General features: G+C 46.0%; 1 protein-coding gene across 2 annotated transcripts in view; it reads right to left on the reverse strand.

Annotated features, from left to right (window-relative positions):
- Positions 1 to 5,297, reverse strand: part of TYK2 (tyrosine kinase 2) — a 597,160-nt gene extending 591,863 nt beyond the window's left edge. For both annotated transcript variants that reach the window (XM_085600754.1, XM_085600753.1), the window contains exon 1: positions 5,048 to 5,297. The gene's annotated coding sequence lies outside the window, so the exon portion shown is untranslated. The remainder of the gene's footprint in view (positions 1 to 5,047) is intronic.
- Between the last annotated feature and the right edge of the window lie 12,771 nt (positions 5,298 to 18,068).

Raw genomic sequence — 18,068 nt, forward strand, 5'->3', positions numbered from 1 at the left:
TAGGCAGGATTCTGCCTTGAAAAAGGTGCATGGTTACTGCTCTTGTCAGCAATCCACATTCTTGCCCATTTGGCTTCATTTTACTCACCTGATTACATCTCTACCTTGCGCATTATCGAAAACTAAGCCTTCTCATATCTCCAACTTTTTTAGTGTACATTCATGCAGCACCACCCAGCTCTTATGGGTAAGTTGTGCAATGTAGCTGCCTATTTAGTTTAAAATTTTACCCACCCAGACTTTTCAACTGGACTACCTGAAACACTGACAATCCAGGTGGATCTCTGCCTCTTTCTCCTTTCCTCTCTGGGCGGTCCTCTTCCCAGACTCAAAAAACTTTACAGAGTGGCTGTCACATGCAGACAGCATGGGATATGAACGAAAAGAATAATTGAAACTATCATATATAAAATGGGGCCAGCAGAGTTGTTTGGAAAACATTACCTGAGATAGATAGATAGATAGATAGATAGATAGATAGATAGATAGATAGATAGATAGATAGATAGATAGATAGATAGATAGATAGATAGAATCTACTGGTGGTCGCAAATAGGTAGATAGTTAGGACCATGTTTCCAGAGGAAAATCGTTTTTTTACTTGCTTATTCAAACGCACCTCCTGGTGCACAACTGGTTGGGGGATGGAGTCCCTTGGCTGCTCAGGGTCGTTGTGGACCAAGAACCCCTATTGTTGCCACAAGTAAGTTCCCCCACAGCACTATTGCTCCGACCTCGGAGGCCAGGCGCTCTTTCTCAACCAATTTGAAAATGCGCCTCCTGGCAGACTACCCTTGGGGGATAAAGCCTTGGGGTGAGCACACAGGTCAACTCAGCTCAGCCAGCGGTTAGCAGAGTTTTTGCTGACGTCCATGTTCCAAACAGAGCGCAGAGTGGCACAACTCTGCGAACTCTGCCGGTGGAGCGGGGATTTCCACCCACCCCTATCAGAGACTCACACACCCACTCACAGACACACTCAGACACTCATATACCCACTTACAGCTACATCATACTCTCTCACACCCACTTACAAACTTACTCAGACACTCATACCCAATGAGACACTCATGCACTCAATCACACACTCAATCACAAAGCAATGGTTTCATGACCCCCACTAACAAGTTTGTATCCAAGCAGAGACCACAGTCCAAACCACAGAATAGGGATGGCCAATGGGAATCAGGTATTTTTAGTATTGTTATTTTTGCATAAAATGAATGACCCCTACATCCAGCGATTTCCAGGTGAAACGGAACACAAGGGTAATTTTTATAATCTCTTTATTTGTTTATTAACTGCGATTCGTGCTGTTTCCAATTATTTTAGGTACTGGTTAACAACTGCATAGTTTTTGTAAATCGTTGACAGTCTGCCCCCTAATGGCTTAACTACATAACTAATCTGAACATCACTCCTTTCACTTACTTCTGTCATGTGATGTGCATTTACTGCCTTATTTACTTCCCCAAAGTAATTTACTGTACTTGTGTACATTCTTTACCTACTATTAATTATATCAATGTATATGTGTAATGTGATTAATATGCGTCTGTAACGAATGTATATTGAGATTTTACTATTGTAACACACTCTGATGCTCATCCCTCCACTGCAAAAGGAATACAAAACCTCACAATAAGTAACAGCGAACTTAATGATATTCATAAGTACAAATAATGCTTGCAACCACTCACTAAACTGTATTTCATTAACAGTGCATACAACATACCGAGTTCATAGACCCGCATTCCACTATTCTGAGATGAATGAACGGCTGAGTTAGCCCAACCTGGGTCCAAATGTGGGATCCTTGCTCCTTTTGGGGGGTGCTTCAACCATCTTAGTCATACTGATTTTGAAGGCAAAGTCCACACAAAGAAAAATCGCTGTGTGTGGGAAGGGATAGGGAAATGCATGCATGTGTGTGGGTAGGTGTGTTGGCCACTGTGAGCTAACGAGGTTGTCACAAATGAATTGGTCTTAAATTGTAATGAATTCTCTATAAAGTACCTTTTCTCTTGTTTTTAGGTTCGAACTGGCGTGCAGGTATATTACACAAATTAATGAGTGATTCAGCAGAGCCATCTGGTCTCACCTGTCAAGCTTGAAGAATATTAACCTGCAACTCAGTGAAGCTGAAACACTTAGCTAGCATAGAAATATGCCCATTTGCACTACTGAAAAGCATATTTTCCAATACCGTTTGAGATAGAAACCTCAGAATAGTTTGAGAAGCAATCCATGAACAACCCAAAAGAGCTTCAATGCTAAACCAGTATCAGACTGTGCTACATAAAATAATCACAGACCATCCTTTTCCATAACTCACACCGTAGACTATGAATGTGAAACACTAATGAGTAAACTTTTGATGACAAAATGGTAGCTAGGCTGTGTGAAACACACAAAAAAGTCGAGAGCCCAGCCAAATTCAAGTGCACCCTGTCGTCTGAGTCTTTAGCCAAGTCATTCAAGGCTCTACAGTTGTTAAACTTCGGCAAACTAGTAGAATCCAAAGAACATCTATGTGTACCAGTGCACTGTACAAAATAACATACGAGATACGTTTTCAGAATCAGCTATAAAATGTTCTTTAAAGCTGGATTCAATTGGTGTACATTTACGTCCAATGTGCCTTGTGTGTCTAACTGCTTGTTAGTGCATGCTAAAAAAATCATTAATCTAGATAATCCCCACAGTAAATAATTTTACAGAGTTCATGTCACAATCATGAAGATAGAGAGAACAATGACTGATGCCAAAGTAGCAAGATTGCACAGCTACAGTAACAATGTACAACGAGTCTGCTTTAACAGTTCAATAAAGTAAAACAATTGCAGCAAAGAAATTGTTTTAAAAAAAATGGGGTGTCCAACATAGTTCCAAGACGTCCAGATCATTGTCAGATTTTCAGGTTGACCAATAAATATGAAAATAAGGTGTTTTTTTTTTAAATTGTATTGGGGGGGGGGGGGGGAGCGGTAGATTCAAAGTACGATTACTGATACCCTGAAAACGTGTCATGAATCAAAGTTGAGCACCTTGGTCACTGCTTGTTTAATCTGTTTCGGAATCCCACATGTCCCTTTTTCTCATATCCACCTCTTTGAACACTTTGCAGAGCTAAACCGACAGTGTAAGAGAGAAACATTAGATAATTTTAAAGCAAAAGCAAGGCAGTGCATGCAATTCTGGAAAAATAAATGCCCAAAAAGGGCATATAACAAAATGCGAACAAGTGACTGTTTTTTTATACCAAAAAATGCATTGCTGCTAGAATACAGAAATAAATATTTAGGACGTTTTGAAACGTCCTTCGAGACGTAGTGAGCAAACAAAGCCACACGCCTCGTTAACGGTAGACCGGAAGAATGAAAGACATGCAGCTTCTCAGCCTCAGGATAGCGAACTACAGAAAAAACTTAAGTATCACGGTTCCGAAAGCGCCTACTAATTGCGATGAGCCAAAGAACTAAATATTATACTGGGAGGCTTAGTCATATCTTGTGGGCAAAAGGCAACGTCACCGTCCACCTCAGTGTGAATCACCGCGGAATACAATAACAAATGGGGTATCCGCGACACTTCGCCAGAGGTCGTCATTAAAGATATTTAGGAGGGTGGTAGGAGGTTTGAAAATTCTGTATGTTGCAGCCAGTGACAGTTCCCCTCCCACTCCCCTTTTTAAAGTGAAGGGGGATGTATGCTTGTGGTATGAAATCTGAGTGGGAGATATGTATTTTAAATTATCTCAATTTGCTATTGACCAACCAAAGTGTGATTCTGGTAAATTAACCTCACCTCCGTGTGCCTGAAACTGCAAATGTGTGTGACACATTTACAGATTTGTGTGATGAAAACGTGTAATGTTAAAGCAGTCGTGTTCTTGTGCTGACCCAATGTCATGGTCATGTTTCCCTAGCAGAGTTACATTCTGGTTTGTCTCAGCCAGACTTTTCCGTGTTGAGCGTTTTAAGTGAGATGCTTCAGCTGCAATAAAGAGTTAACATCGCTCTGCCGTTTCTTAGGGCTTGTTATGCGAAATTTAACATGCTCAAAGTCAATTTTAAAGGCAAATAAATGACAATGTGTAGACAATAGGACAAAGTAAATTAGTTTAAGGAAGGAGGCGGGTAGCTTGGCAGATGCCCGTTTCTCCACCAACAGTACCATCTCTAAAAAGCCCCGAGAGGTGTTTAAGGTTAAATGTACAATGTCACTTTTGATTTTGACGGTCATAATAAGATGTGACCAATATCTTATATGGTCACATCATGTCCAAAAATCATTTTTATATAAGCGATTTGTTGTCACTAAAACATGATTTATTAACTAACACGAACAGAAGAGCACTGAAGGAACAGAAAAATACCTAAAACATGATTTATTAACTAACACGAACAGAAGAGCACTGAAGGAACAGAAAAATGCCGACCTTCGCCACCCTAAAAGGCATAGGTCCAACCAATGTAAAGTATAACAGAGCTACGGCCAAATATCAAAACTCCAATAATCAATTTATCAAAATAACCTATTTCCTTTACAAGTGCACTACGGTTATACCCTAAATAAAAACAAAGTGTGTATTCAATCGGTAACACAGATAAACAAGACATACATCAACCGTGACGCATACAGGAACACATGAAATACACTTTGCCATAAAGCGAACACCAGTGGAGTCACAAGGCAGACGCTTAGTGGTAGTCGCAATAGGTTCTGAATTTTTTCCACGCTAACCGTAGCCACCGCAGGATCGTAAAATTACTGGCACTGTTGGCACAAGCAGCTCGTGGCAGCCCCAGGGTGCTTGCCATAGTGAACCTTATAGTGACAGCTGTGGGCGATGGAGCCCGCTGTCTGGTTGCGTCAGACCCCTACAGGTGGTGACAGCGAGGTATGTGCCCCTCGTGGTGACAATAACATGCCCTACAAGTTACAGAAGCGGGACCACCCCCCACTATGTTGTGGCAGTGGGTCCTCCTGCTCCAAGCGACGGCAGCACCAGGATCAAAGGCTGATGGGACAACCAGCTTCTTACCTTAGTCTAGTTTGAGTAGTTCCTGTTCAGAGTTTCGCCCCCTCCCCAGTGGGGCTCATCCCCCTGCAGGAGCAGGGCTTGCTGTCTAGCAGGAAGAAGAGGGTGGTCAGGTCTACACCCCCTGTCGTTTCCTGCCCGCGCGGGCTGCTGGGAAGCAGCAACGCCTGCAGTTCTTCGCCAACCACTCCGCTGCATTTAGCAGCCGCGCGACGACTGACAGGCCGCGAGCGCGCGCCCACCTTCCTACAGCGACTGCCTCGCGCGTTCGCGGGATACGCATGCGCCCACTATATTTATATGAGCGGCAGGTCCACAGCGCTGATGGCTGCGCGTTTTCCTTTTGTTTTGTGTGCAATTTTATACAGCGCGAGCTCTAGCCATGAGGACCATTTACAATCACAATAATATATTCAGCCGCCACAAAGACTCGAACCAGTTCCCAGTTCCAACGTCGCCAGCTTTGACTTTTATATATTTTGTAGATTTATGTAGTGCGACCCGAATGTACTTGAGCATCACATTACACAAGAGGACTTTCATTTTGGGTAGGCACGGGAGGTTAAGTGATTTGCCAGAATTATAGATACTGAGCGGAGTCTGAGGTTCGAACCTGATTCCCCAGCTCTAAAAACGGCAGCTCTAGCCGCGAGACCACTTCTTCTATGCCGTATTCTTGAAACCAAACGAGTGGTGCGACCGTGGTCTGAAGCAGATATCTCGTATGATGTATGAACGTTTATTTTCCAGTATATAAATAATAATGATAAAAACAGCCCTCTATGAATACCTGTGCTCAAGCTATCAAACCATAGTCCTAGAGAGGATGTGGCGTGTGGCCAAAGCTGCTGCCTTTGGAAGTAAATACAAGTTTCCATTCTCGGCAGCCGCTTAACATCCTGTGTTTTTGATCAAACACAACCTCTCAGTGCCTAAAAAAACAAGCATTTGCAATGCAATAGATCTGTCATTTACGTGAGTTTGAGCTTTTGGCACTGTAAATGACAATGCCTTTTATTTATGTTTTGATATTTAAAACATAAATGAAAGGCATTACCATTTACAATGCTAATAGCTTAAACTCTCAAAGCACTGAAACCCAAGAGCTGGCCTGGCTGTCGCTGCTCTGCCTCTGCCCCCAGGCGCCGTCCCTGCCTCACAGCTCCTTCTGGGCGCACTGCTGCTGGTAATGATTTCACCCAAACAAAAAGTCCGGCATCGCTCTCAGCAACATCGTAAAACAAGCATTGGCATAGCCAATAGGTCTCGCCTTTGGGATCTTATAAGTGTTTCGCCATGCAACACTTGATGTTGTTGCACCAAGGATATTGTACTGGATAACTAAACACTTATAAGGTTCCAAAGGCGAGACCTATTGGCTATGCCAAGTCTTGTTTTCTTTACGTTTACCAGGCTACAGTATTTTGGCAACAGCAAAACTTAACCCTTACCCAATACGTTTTGCATTTTTTTCTACGGATTAGCAGAGCATGGTTTGAAAATGGAGATCCTTGAAACAGAACCCCTCCCCACGCGAAACCTGTTAGTAAAGAGGTACGGTTTACAAAATATCATGTGAGCATGTAGGAATTAATAAGTCTATGCTCTCATACTGCGTGGCTGAAGTTGTTTCAAGATTTTAAAACCAGTGATCTAGTAGGTGAAAAAATGGGATGTAAATTAGGGGATAAATCCACTTGAAACCAAATGTTGCTTATTTCTATATGTCTCGTTCCAACTATTGTTGCAGCATGGTTTAGCTGTTGCTTTATAAATATATAACAAGCATTTGCATTGCAATAGGTTTCGCATTTATGAGAGTTTGAGCTATTGGCATTGTAAATGACAATGCCTTTTATTTATGTGTTGTTTTTAAACTCTAGCAAAAGCGAGACCTATTGCATTGCAAATGCGTGCTATAAATGTTTTTAAAAAGCATTACGAGAGAGCATGCAGGACAAAGCTATTTGTGAAAATAGTGCTCAGAGGCTGTAATTAAACCCCACTGAGCAACAACACATGTAACAGGGGGTGACGCCATGGGAGGTTACAAAATGAGACAAGGCAGTACTAAGGAGGGACTACTAAGCCTTTTGACCAATGAACAGCCCCAGTTTACAGTGAACAATGACACAAGCCAATGTAAAATGTGGGCGGAAAGTGGGCGGAGCTTCAAGTCTCTACCTCAATACAGCATGCCTCGCAATGCAGCGCATGTGCTGCCCAGGCTCGACCTAAAATGAACAATTTCATTTGTTGTGTTGAAGGACTTATGTCCATCTCCGGTCATTTGTCTGGACTGCCTATCTCTGATGGCCTGCCTTATTATTTATATAAATGTGCATCAGGGGTCCAAGTAGAACAGTATCAGTTAAAAAATGTGGGTATCACATTCAAGATTTTCTAAAAATCAATCAGAAATAATCAATCAATGGTAATAAGCAAAAGGCTGGGCCCACTTACTAATATCACAGACGTATATTGTATTTACAGTAGTAATCATAATTCAATATATATGTGCTCAGTAATAAGGTGACCACATAGTGAGTTAAAAAAAAGTAGTTCACATTGTATATAGGGAAAACTACAACAATGGAACAACCCGACAATTCTTGTAGTAAATACAGTAATTCAACTCCAAATTGCGTAACAACTTAATGGCTAAGAGCCCTCTCTAATTGTCAGAATCATCGATGGTGTTTCAACCCAAGTGAATAAACGGGTCATCATCAGGACAAAGAAAACTTTAATTGTGCAAGAGCATGAACTTGTACTTGAGATTAGCATCGGAGTCAACCAAAGATCTTGAATGTGATTACACACACTTTTTAACTGATACTGTTCTACCTGAAGCCCCTGTTGCAGATTTATATAAATGTCCCTGATTCAAGGTGTTGTTTGGGCCACCCCTGTTGCATGCAATTTGTGCCTCAGTGTTTAAGCGGCCACTTACATTCAATAATGACCATGGACAGTGATCTGCTGCCTTTTGGCTAGGTTTGTGCTATAGTAATACCATATACATACATACATACATACATACAAACATTATGTTGAATGCAGCATTGAGAGCAGAAAACTATCCTCGGTATACATTCTCAAGTCCCCAGCAGTTCCGAAGATTCCAGAAATACCATGAAGCATGAGGCCAGATGCAGACTCATGCGGTCTAGAGTCACTTGGTGGCTAATTCAGGTCCATTTCACGTTATGGAAAAGGTGAATTAAGAAGGAATCGATCCCCAGTGCTCTGGCAACAGCTTGTGGGATGTATTTAAAGGACCCTGAAAATGCTAAGGTTTGAAGAGTTTCTTGTTCAGGACATGATGTTCACGTCTTTGGCAGTAGAGCAGATTCAATAGTAACAGAACATCGTCTGACATAAATATTGTGTCCTAAATATCTCCTACACAAATTTCACCATCATTGTAGTTAATAACATAATCTCTAGACTCAGTGGCACAATATTTTTGTAAACAATATTTAGGACAAAATGTTTATGGCAGACAATATTTCTGGATATAATATATTGAGATATAACCAATTCAGAGTATGTTGGACATATCAAGTTGTGAAAAGTTTGACAGGTCGGAATGGGGAATAATGTGCGGATGCAGTTTTGCTGTGCTTGAAATACGCATAATTCACACATCACTGTCCTGTAACTACTGGCGGAAATTTGTAAGGGAAAACTGAGAAAGTGAGTTGAATTTGCACAACTCTTACACCCAATCCGGACATAGACGTGGTTTCTGATAGAGTCTAAACGATACCTCAGTGTTTAGAAAGAGGGCCATAGTGGCCTAAAACTGTCTTACATGAGACAAAAACCCCTAACAGAATGCTGGGCTGTAGTCATTTCCTTTGTGCTTCACTGTTGAGCACCATCTTGTATTGGATAAAAGCACCCCAACCCTGTGTCACCAGATCTTTCTGTTCCACAGTGACTGTTGAAGCAGACAGCCACTTCCCCTCTGCAAAAGCCACCAGGCTCTTTGGAAGGCGCAGCCTTGACCACAGCCTCAGCAAATGCTTCACAGACATGCTGAGGAATGCTTGGACCTACTGTGTGACTATAAATAGGCCACGTCTGATTATTATTTTTTGTTTTTGCAAAATACGAAGGAAAATATGCAATAACATTTATTTTCCGGTTCCACAAAATTTTGCGATTTGCTTATAGTATTTTGTAGGGGTTAAGTTGAGGAAAAAGAGAGTGGAAAGACCCCACAATTACACTAATACAGTGAAATTCCATGAAATTCACCCAGCAGAGTAAAGTTTCGAAAAAGGGCCAAATTTGGTCTGCACAGAAAAATAGAGTGGATATAGTCATAAGGCACAATACCCTCAGTGCAACTTTACTTTCAGTGCAAAATGTCAGAATGTGTATTCCTGCTGCCTTCCCAGTCATCTTCAGATAAACACTCTTTCTAGTCTACTTGTGTTCCCCGTGTATCCAGGGACTATGCCCCTTGGCACCATATGGGCAACCCTTCTTGGCAGGAAGCTAGCTAAACTGGTGACAGCAATAAGATCTAGAAGTATACCAAGTGAGATGGAATAGGGTACTGGACGCAAAGTTTGAACTTTGTCCAGTGGAGTGAAAGAATACTAAGATAATCTCACTGGTAGACTGCTCCAGTAGTCCAGTTTGCTGAGTACTCGCGAGCTGATCAGTTCTTTCTGTGTGTAATGTGATATTAGGGAAGATCTTTTAGAACCTGGTAGAGTGCAGCAGTAGTTGAGGTGGTGATGAAAGATGCCATATACAGACAGAGGCTATCGGAACACAGTGGTGTAGCAAGTGTGGGTGGGGGGGCAGTCCGACCCGGGTGGCAAGAGATTTGGGGGCGGCGGCTCTCCCCGCTCCTTCATGAGTTTGTCACTGGGGCGACAAACGCTGGAAATCTCGCTCCCCACCCACTCTTCAGCACGGCCATGGGGCGGCAACAGTAGCGACCGCCACGGGCGGCCAAGTGCCTAGCTACGCCACTGAGAGAAAACCAAGGTTTCTGTCAGAGGAAGTGAAAATTAGAGTGTCAGGGGGAAGTAGATTGAGGCAAGGATTGAAGTAGATGTAGACGAGAGGAAAGTAGAGGACATCAGTCAGCATAAGTGAATATAGGGCCATCCAATGATGTATGGCTGGCAGGTAATCTCATATACGAGCCAGAAGATGGGGCGAGACAGTGGAGGGCAAGAAGGAGACATTTTTCATCTGCATAAAGGTGGTATGAGAAGCCAAACGAGGTAATGATGTTAAAAAGGAGGCAGTACAAAGAGAAAACAGTAGACGACACAGGACAGGATCTTGTTAGACTCCGACTGATAATGCAGTAGGTCAGGAAGGGTTGAAGTGCCAGAACTACAACTACAAGAACGTAACGTGAGCTAGATGCTCATAGATGCATGCGGCGTAAGCTGTGTGCGCAGGCGGTGCTGAGGGACTCTGCTGATTACCTCTGGAGGTGTGTATTAAATGCACAGCCGCTTGGGATCTGCCCTGATCAAAGGCGCCCACCAAGTGGACATAATCTGGACTCCTGCACTCCTCACAAGAGTTGTGTGCAGAGGAGTTGGATATTTGTGCTGAACAGCAGCACAGGGCGCACAAGCTTTGTGCATGTGCACAGGGACGGGACCTGTTTACTGTACTGATAAGAACAGGAGCCGGCCATCAGCCCAGATCGCAAGAACTGTGTGCACTGGACCAGACCCCTCCTTCTGTGCTGTTCCAAGAAGCGGAAGTAGAGGGTGAAGTTGGGCACCCGTACAGACGAAAAAAGCGGTATACACTGGAGCTGTACATCAGTACCGATCACGGGACCTGGACAGCTGTACTGTTCACACGAGTTGTGTGCACAGGAAGTGGACGCCTTTGCTGTCATGATGTGTGTACAAACAAGCTCTTCATCCCCGCTGGTCACTGTGCACTGAGCTGTAGATGCGCCCTGATCAAACAAGACGCCCGGCCGCGAGACGCGCTCTGTGGCGGGAGGGGGAGCAGGAGGTGAGCCTGCGAGTGGTGCGCGCGGCAAAGGAAAGCCATAAAATAAAGCCAAGGCGCTGAAAGCTGGCGGCTGCGTGTGTGCACGCGCACGTGAACGCAAGCGCTAGGCCATGTGGCAGCACTTTTAAAAGCCCTAACTAAATTTCTCGCAGAGCAGCGCATGTGCTGACTCAGCGAGACCTAAAAAAATCCCATGGTTATTTTACGATGTTGCTGGGAGCGATGCTGCCGACACTTTGGTTTGGGTGAAATCATGGACGCGAACAAGTTATGCGACTGCCATGATTTTATGTTAAAAAAAAACAACGAGTTGGATGAGCCACTCACAACAAAACGTGCAGGCGCCATGATTCAAACTCTCCCCGTCTGCACTCCTAAAATGAATGCAAAGTGTTCCACTCTTCAGAACAGCTATGAATTTATAATCCAGTGTGAACTCTTTCATACCTTCTGTGGTCAGGTAACTGACAGAGCGTGGTCACACTCGTCCAAATTATATGTGTTTATATCCAATATTCAAGGATAGTGATGTGTTTTTTCAATATTTAACACAGCAGCAGCTCACTAACATTACTGCAAATAATCTCTGTTACCAGTCCCATTTCTAATGTGATATCCTGTTTCAATCTAAAAGAAACTTTTTTATGGATATTGCATGAAATATTAATTAGCATAACATTTCTATTGCGTTAAATATAATTTTCCTTTAATTGATTTTGAATGTGGGTGATGTGCGAGAGTGTTAGACATTTCGTAGATCTGTTTAAAAATTATTAAAGGTCATTCGGGCAAGATTCTCTGCAGAACATAGTTGGCTCTATCGGGGCCCCCTGAAAGGGTGGGGCTCTGGGCCAGAGCCCACTTTGCCCATGCAGTCTCTGTTCCTAGCGCATGTGGTTATGAACACCACTACTACAGCAGTTTTTCTGGGTAGCAACGTTTGGATCATGGACGAATCGGGAGTCTTCTAGTTAAATCCTCAATTTGGAGGTTGAGTATGACTGCTTCTTGGGAACAGAGGTTATCTGTTAAGAGTGCTTCGACACTAACATAGCCAGCCTTACACTTTATTTTAAAAAAGCAGTTACAAAACAACAGGTGTTTCACATACTTACATAAAGAGTTGGATCCCAAGTTGTTTTACAGATGCATTCATTGTGAGCCGCTGCCCTGGCCGAGTAGCTGCACTGGCGCTGTGGTTTTGCAGATTTTACTTGCACATTAAATGCGGTCTAAAAAAACTGGTGTGAAACTCGGCTTTATTAATGACTACATTTTAGTCATTGAAATAAAGCAGCGTGTCAAACTCTTTTTTTCTCCAAATAAATAGCGTCTGTCTCAGAAGTTATCCTGTTTACAAACGAAGCTATGGGATGGTATGTACCTGCCTAGACAGAATAGCCACATGAAGAACTGGAAACCTTCCCATTGGCCCCGGGCCTGAAGCATCTGTGAGAGGGAGTATGGCCCCTTTTGTTCAAACCACAGTATGGGCTCTGAAGAAATTAGGGCAGCTTACAGTCAATATAACTGGGCGTGGGGGGTCTCTAGGAAACATGCGCGAGTTGCTTGGTCTTTAGTAGCTCACAATGATTTTCACTGATCAGAAGTAGCTCTCACTACTGAAAAGGTTGGAGACCCCTGGTTTATCTTGTGCCTTCGGTAAAGGAAACCGAAACTTTGCTACACCCCTTGATTTATAACCCAGCGATGGAAAGCGGGAGAAAAAGACATTCCCAGTCTTTCATGCCCGGCATATCCAGCGGCTAAGTATAGAAGGCGCACATATCGTCTAGAGAACAGAGAATTAAGGTGTTTACTGGCCAGGCCAGTTCTTACCGATTATCTGCTGCTGAAATATGTGCCACGGAAGGGAGCACAGGTTCGAGGCAGTTCAATACTGCTTGCACAACCTGCATGCTAGCAGGCTTTCCGGGACAAGCTGCCCCACTACGGCCCACCTGCTGCTTGCTCTGCACACCTCGCACACGATCAAGACTGCGGTTACATGCTGTGAAAGCCAGGTGGTGTGGAGACGCACTTCAGCAATAGCGTCATCATCTTTGGCCTGCCCCGCCCCAGCTAAGCTCAGTTAGGCCAATCTGAGAAGCTGGTTTTGGTGAGGGCAGGCAACGGCTATGAAAAAGGCCTAAGAATAATGAATGAGAATGATAGGCTACAAAATTGAGATGCAAGGCACGAGCTACTCATGGGGATTCGGCGAGCTACCAGTAGCTCGCGATCGACCAGTTGGAGACCCCTGGTATATAGCATTCTAACGTGACAACCGCAACAGCTTTTGTACCCCATCCGCCCCCCTTCTACCACTCAGTGGCAGTCTGTCCTGTTTTTTCATCTCTATCCTTTCTTTCTTTTGTATTTTTATATAGCTCGAACATTACCTGAAGGTGCCAGAGCGCTTTATAGTAGATATATGTTGTTACATTGATAGTTACAGAGGATTCAAGAATTACCAAACCAAAACCGCCAAGGTTTCAGATTGCTTATGTGTGGCATTTTTATAATTTCAGTGTAAATATGAGTGACATTCATCGACTATGAATGACACTTTCTCACGAGCAAAAATGAAGAAGTGGGAAACATAAAAATATCAAATTACACCCATTTGAACAACAAGAAACTCTAAGAACTTAAAACTGCTGTAAAGCACCAGAAATGGAATGGCAGTAACTGACACGACACACAGAAATTGCAATCATCTTCAGTGAGTGCTCAGCTGCTGGACTCACCTAAGTCATGATCAGTGAATCAGCCACTCTGCAGTGCCAGGCTGAGTGAAGCCAGGTAGTGCCTCTTTGGCAGGGGGGCCTGTGAGCTCACAGTGGCTGTGCTGCTTTAGAATGAGCAGCTGTTGGGGGCTGCCCATGGCCTCACAATGGGTTGGTGCTGATTGAGGCTTGTTTTCACTTTGTTGGCTAGTTACTTACTTATTTAGTTTTTGCAGTTCTTATATATCGCAAACTTGACCTGAAGCTAACAAAGCACTTTACATGAGCACCCGTTACATTTCACAAGGAAACATTCATATTTTTGAGGAAAAGGTGGTGCACAGCCACTTAAGCTGATAACTGGCGCTGCACTAGAGCTGTCTGGTTATAAGAGGGCAAGTGTGAGGCGTGTCTCATGCCGGGCATCCTCTGTGTATGGCAGCTGCTTGTAATTGCTGTCCATCCGAGCTGGCAGTCCGCCAGTGCCCGGTACTTTTAAGTGTGCACCTGTGCCAAGAGTACAGACACCATGGTCACAAATGTCACATACCCCAAGGTGATGCCAAGCTAACTTGAAAATTGTTGACACAATGCAGTGTCAACAACATAATTCATAAATCGGTCTTGAGTGAGGGGGGCTGGGGCCTGTGGTGTCCAGGCCTAGCTGGACACACGCTGCATGGAGGCTAGGCAGCAGTAATGGGACACACACACTTTGTGACTGATACTGGGCCAAGACCCGATCAGTCTTACGCCCCTTTATTTAACCCCTCGGGCGAGACCACCCTCAGGGTGCGTGCGTGCATGTAAGCTGTGCGTGCACGGGCCGGGTGGCGCCATCACTACATCCCTCCAATCTTTCAGATACTGAGGTCCTTCACATTTGCAACCTCAGTCCTTCTTTACACACCACGCAAAGTCCTTTAGTCTTTGGCTGGGGGCCGGGTTCGGCCGGAGACCATACCTCTGGCTCCGGGAGTTCTTCTCTGCTTCCGACCCCCCTGCACCTCCCTCTGACTCCGGGGACACCACACTGGGACTCCACTGTTCCTCGCCCATCTCTGACTCTCCTCCTTCTCGGCGCAGCACAGGTGCCGGCCTACTCATAGGAGTGCTCGTTGGCGCTATTCCTTCTCCTTCTTCTGACCCTCAGGTGGCTCCATCCATCGGCAAAAGTCCGAGCTCCACTCTCTTAAACCAGGACGCGTTCCCGGTAACCACGCGAGTCCCATGTCTCGCCGACACCATGGTCCCTTGCACGTTGATGATCTCCCACACCTCCGGTTCATACAGGGTGCGATACTTCCACCCGGGGCATCGGTCTTTCACAATGACCCCGTCACCAACTTGGATATTCATCGGCTGTGCTCTGCGGTCCTCGCTGGCTTTATCATTGGAAGCTTTCCGCCTTGCTTGGGCAGCATCAAGATTCAGCACTGGGGGACTCCAGGAGGGGTCTGCAGGGATGCTGTCCCTAGGCACTTTTCGGAACATCAGGTGGGCAGGCGCACACTGAGTGGTGCAGTGTGGCGTCTGACGATAGGCACTCAGGAATTGCTGTAGGCAATGCTTGACATCATCACCCTTTCCACTCCAATCCGGAGAGGTCTGTTCATTGTCCGCATGAATCGTTCCACCTTGCCATTTGCCTGAGGCCACTGTGGCATGATTTTGCGGTGTCGAATGGCGCGGGAGGCCAGGTATTCATGGAACTCTCTTGGTTGAAAAGGTGGGCCATTATCTGACTTGATTTCTTCCGGCAGTCCCATCATTGCGAAAACGCGCTCAAACGTGGTCTGGACGTGATAAAAAGCCTTTGACGACACTATTTCCACCACCGGGAACTTTGAATGTGAGTCAATGAAAACCAGGGTGCTTCGGCCGTCGGGAAAAGACCCAAAGTCGAGGCTCACTTGGGTCCAGGGCTCCTGACATGGTGCTTCAGTGATCCCCGGATGCGGTGCCGGGTCGCCTCCAGTGATGTTGCAGGAGTGGCAGGTGCGGATGACCTCCTCAACCATGGCATCCATGTCCGAAAACCAAACTTTGCTTCGTAGCTGGGCCTTTGTCTTTGATATCCCTTGATGCCCTTGGTGCACCAAATGGACTATTATCTCTTGAAGGCTCCTGGGGATTACAAGGGTGGTGCCACGCAACACAACTCCATGAAGACCTTCGCTAAGCTCTCTCTGAGCTCTCCACATCTGTTGACGGAACAGTCTCTCTTCTGCTGTCAGCGCACTGACTCCATCGAGGAAGTGACGCCAGTTCCTATTGGCTAACGTAGCCTTGACCTTGACCAGGCACTCATCGGACTCAGTCGCCATCCCGATGTCCTCCAGCGTGAGAGCAATTGGGCATGCTTCGAGAGAGACCATCCGGACATATTCCTCAGTGATTTCTTCATCGGTTAGGAGCCCCTACGACGCAGGCGTGCCAGGGTGGCGCGACAGGAAGTTAGCAGGGTTGTTGACCCCCGGTCGGAAGATTACGTCGAAGTGGTATGCCTACAGTTGAACCGCCCACCTCTCGATCCGGCGGGGAGTCAGCCGGGAGGTGCCAGGGAAGAGGGGGACATGAGGCTTGTGATCCGTGACCACGCAAAACTCGTGTCCATATAGGTAGAGATGGAAATGCTGGCACGCCCATTTGATGGCCAGGGCCTCGCACTCTATCTGCGCATAGTGCATCTCACTTCCGGTCAAATCGCTGTTGGCGTACGCAGTGGGGACCCATTCCTTGGACTCTGTCTTTTGCATCAGGACTGCACCCAGCCCTACGGGGCTTGCATTCACCACTACCTCCGTGCGCCGATGAGGACAAAAGTACGTCATCACTTTGTCGTCGATGAGGGCCTCCTTCACGGCATGGAATGCCAGATCTTCCTTCGCGATCCAGGCCCATGGCTAAACAAAATTCATGAGATTGCGGAGCGGTTCAGAGAGGGATGCTAGATTGGGAATGAACCGGCTGCAGTACGTGGCCATTCCGAGGAAGGTGCGGACCTCGGTGGGCGACATAGGCCTCGGGGCAGACCGTATGGACGCTGCTTTCTTCGGATCAACGTGTAGGCCATCTCTGGAGAAAATGTAGCCGAAGAAGTCCACCGACTCTTGATAGAACGAGCACTTGGCCCGGTGCAGGGTGAGCCCATTCTCCGCCAGCCGTGGAAGGGTGTCTCTGAGATGCACGTGGTGCTCCTCAAGTGTCTTCGAGAACACGAGGATATCATCACTCAAATTAATAACGCCTTGAATCCTGTGAGCCTCTCCCCTATCGTGTTCTGAAACACCTCGGCGGCAGAGCACACCCCAAAGCTCAGTCTCTTATACCGACGTAGCCCCACGTGAGTGGAGAAGGTCGTGATGTTCCTGCTGTCGGGGTGGAGCTCCAGCTGGTGGTAGACAGCATTGAGGTCGAGTTTGGTGAGCCACTTGGCCCCATTGAGGTCAGCCACAATGTCATCCATTGTGGGCGTGAGATGACGTTCCCGCTTCACGGCCTTGTTCGGAAGGCGCATGTCCACGCTGAGCCGAATGGCTCCCGGCTGCTTTGGTTTGGGGGCAACGACTAAAGGCGACACCCACGGGGTGGGGCCCGACACTTTCTCTATCATGCCTAACTGTTCCAGCTTCTTCAGCTCCTCCTCCACTTGAGGTTGTAGGTGGAATGGCACTCATCGGTGCCTCAAGGCCATAGGCTTGACTGTTGGATCGATGTGCAGTCTGAAAAGTTTTGCTTTGAGGCCACCCAGGCCTTCGAATAACATGGGAAAGTCTCTGAGAATTTCTCGGGCGTGCAGATCGTGCACCTGGTTCACAAAAAAAACCACTCCTGGTCCTCCGCCGTGTGACAACTGAGGAGCATGCCTCGTTTCCCTTCTGTGACATGAAACCTTGTGTCGAGACAGTGACCCTCATTGGCAACCTTAACTTCCATGACTCCTCGTAGGGGAAGCGGCTCGGTCCCGCCGTATGTGTACATTCTTGCTTTGGACGGTAGGAGCGGCGGACGTGGTGACAGCTGTTCGTATTCACACTCACTGGACAGCCTGCCACTGTGATGGTGCAGATGGGTGGGGGTCGGCGTCTCGGGCCTTCTCGACTGACAAACGACACGAAGAACACATCATCGTCTTATGCCCCCAGGCCAAACCCTGGCGGGGTAGTGTTCACTTCATCCAGAGGATCCTTGAGCGTCCGTTGTCTTACTGCTGAAGTCACTCCACGCTGACTTGGGGTGTTCGCTCTCGTTCTGCCTCACCTGCAGACCTTCGCGAAGTG

This window comes from Triturus cristatus, chromosome 4_2 (assembly GCF_964204655.1).
Source record: "Triturus cristatus chromosome 4_2, aTriCri1.1, whole genome shotgun sequence".
Lineage (NCBI taxonomy): Eukaryota > Metazoa > Chordata > Amphibia > Caudata > Salamandridae > Triturus > Triturus cristatus.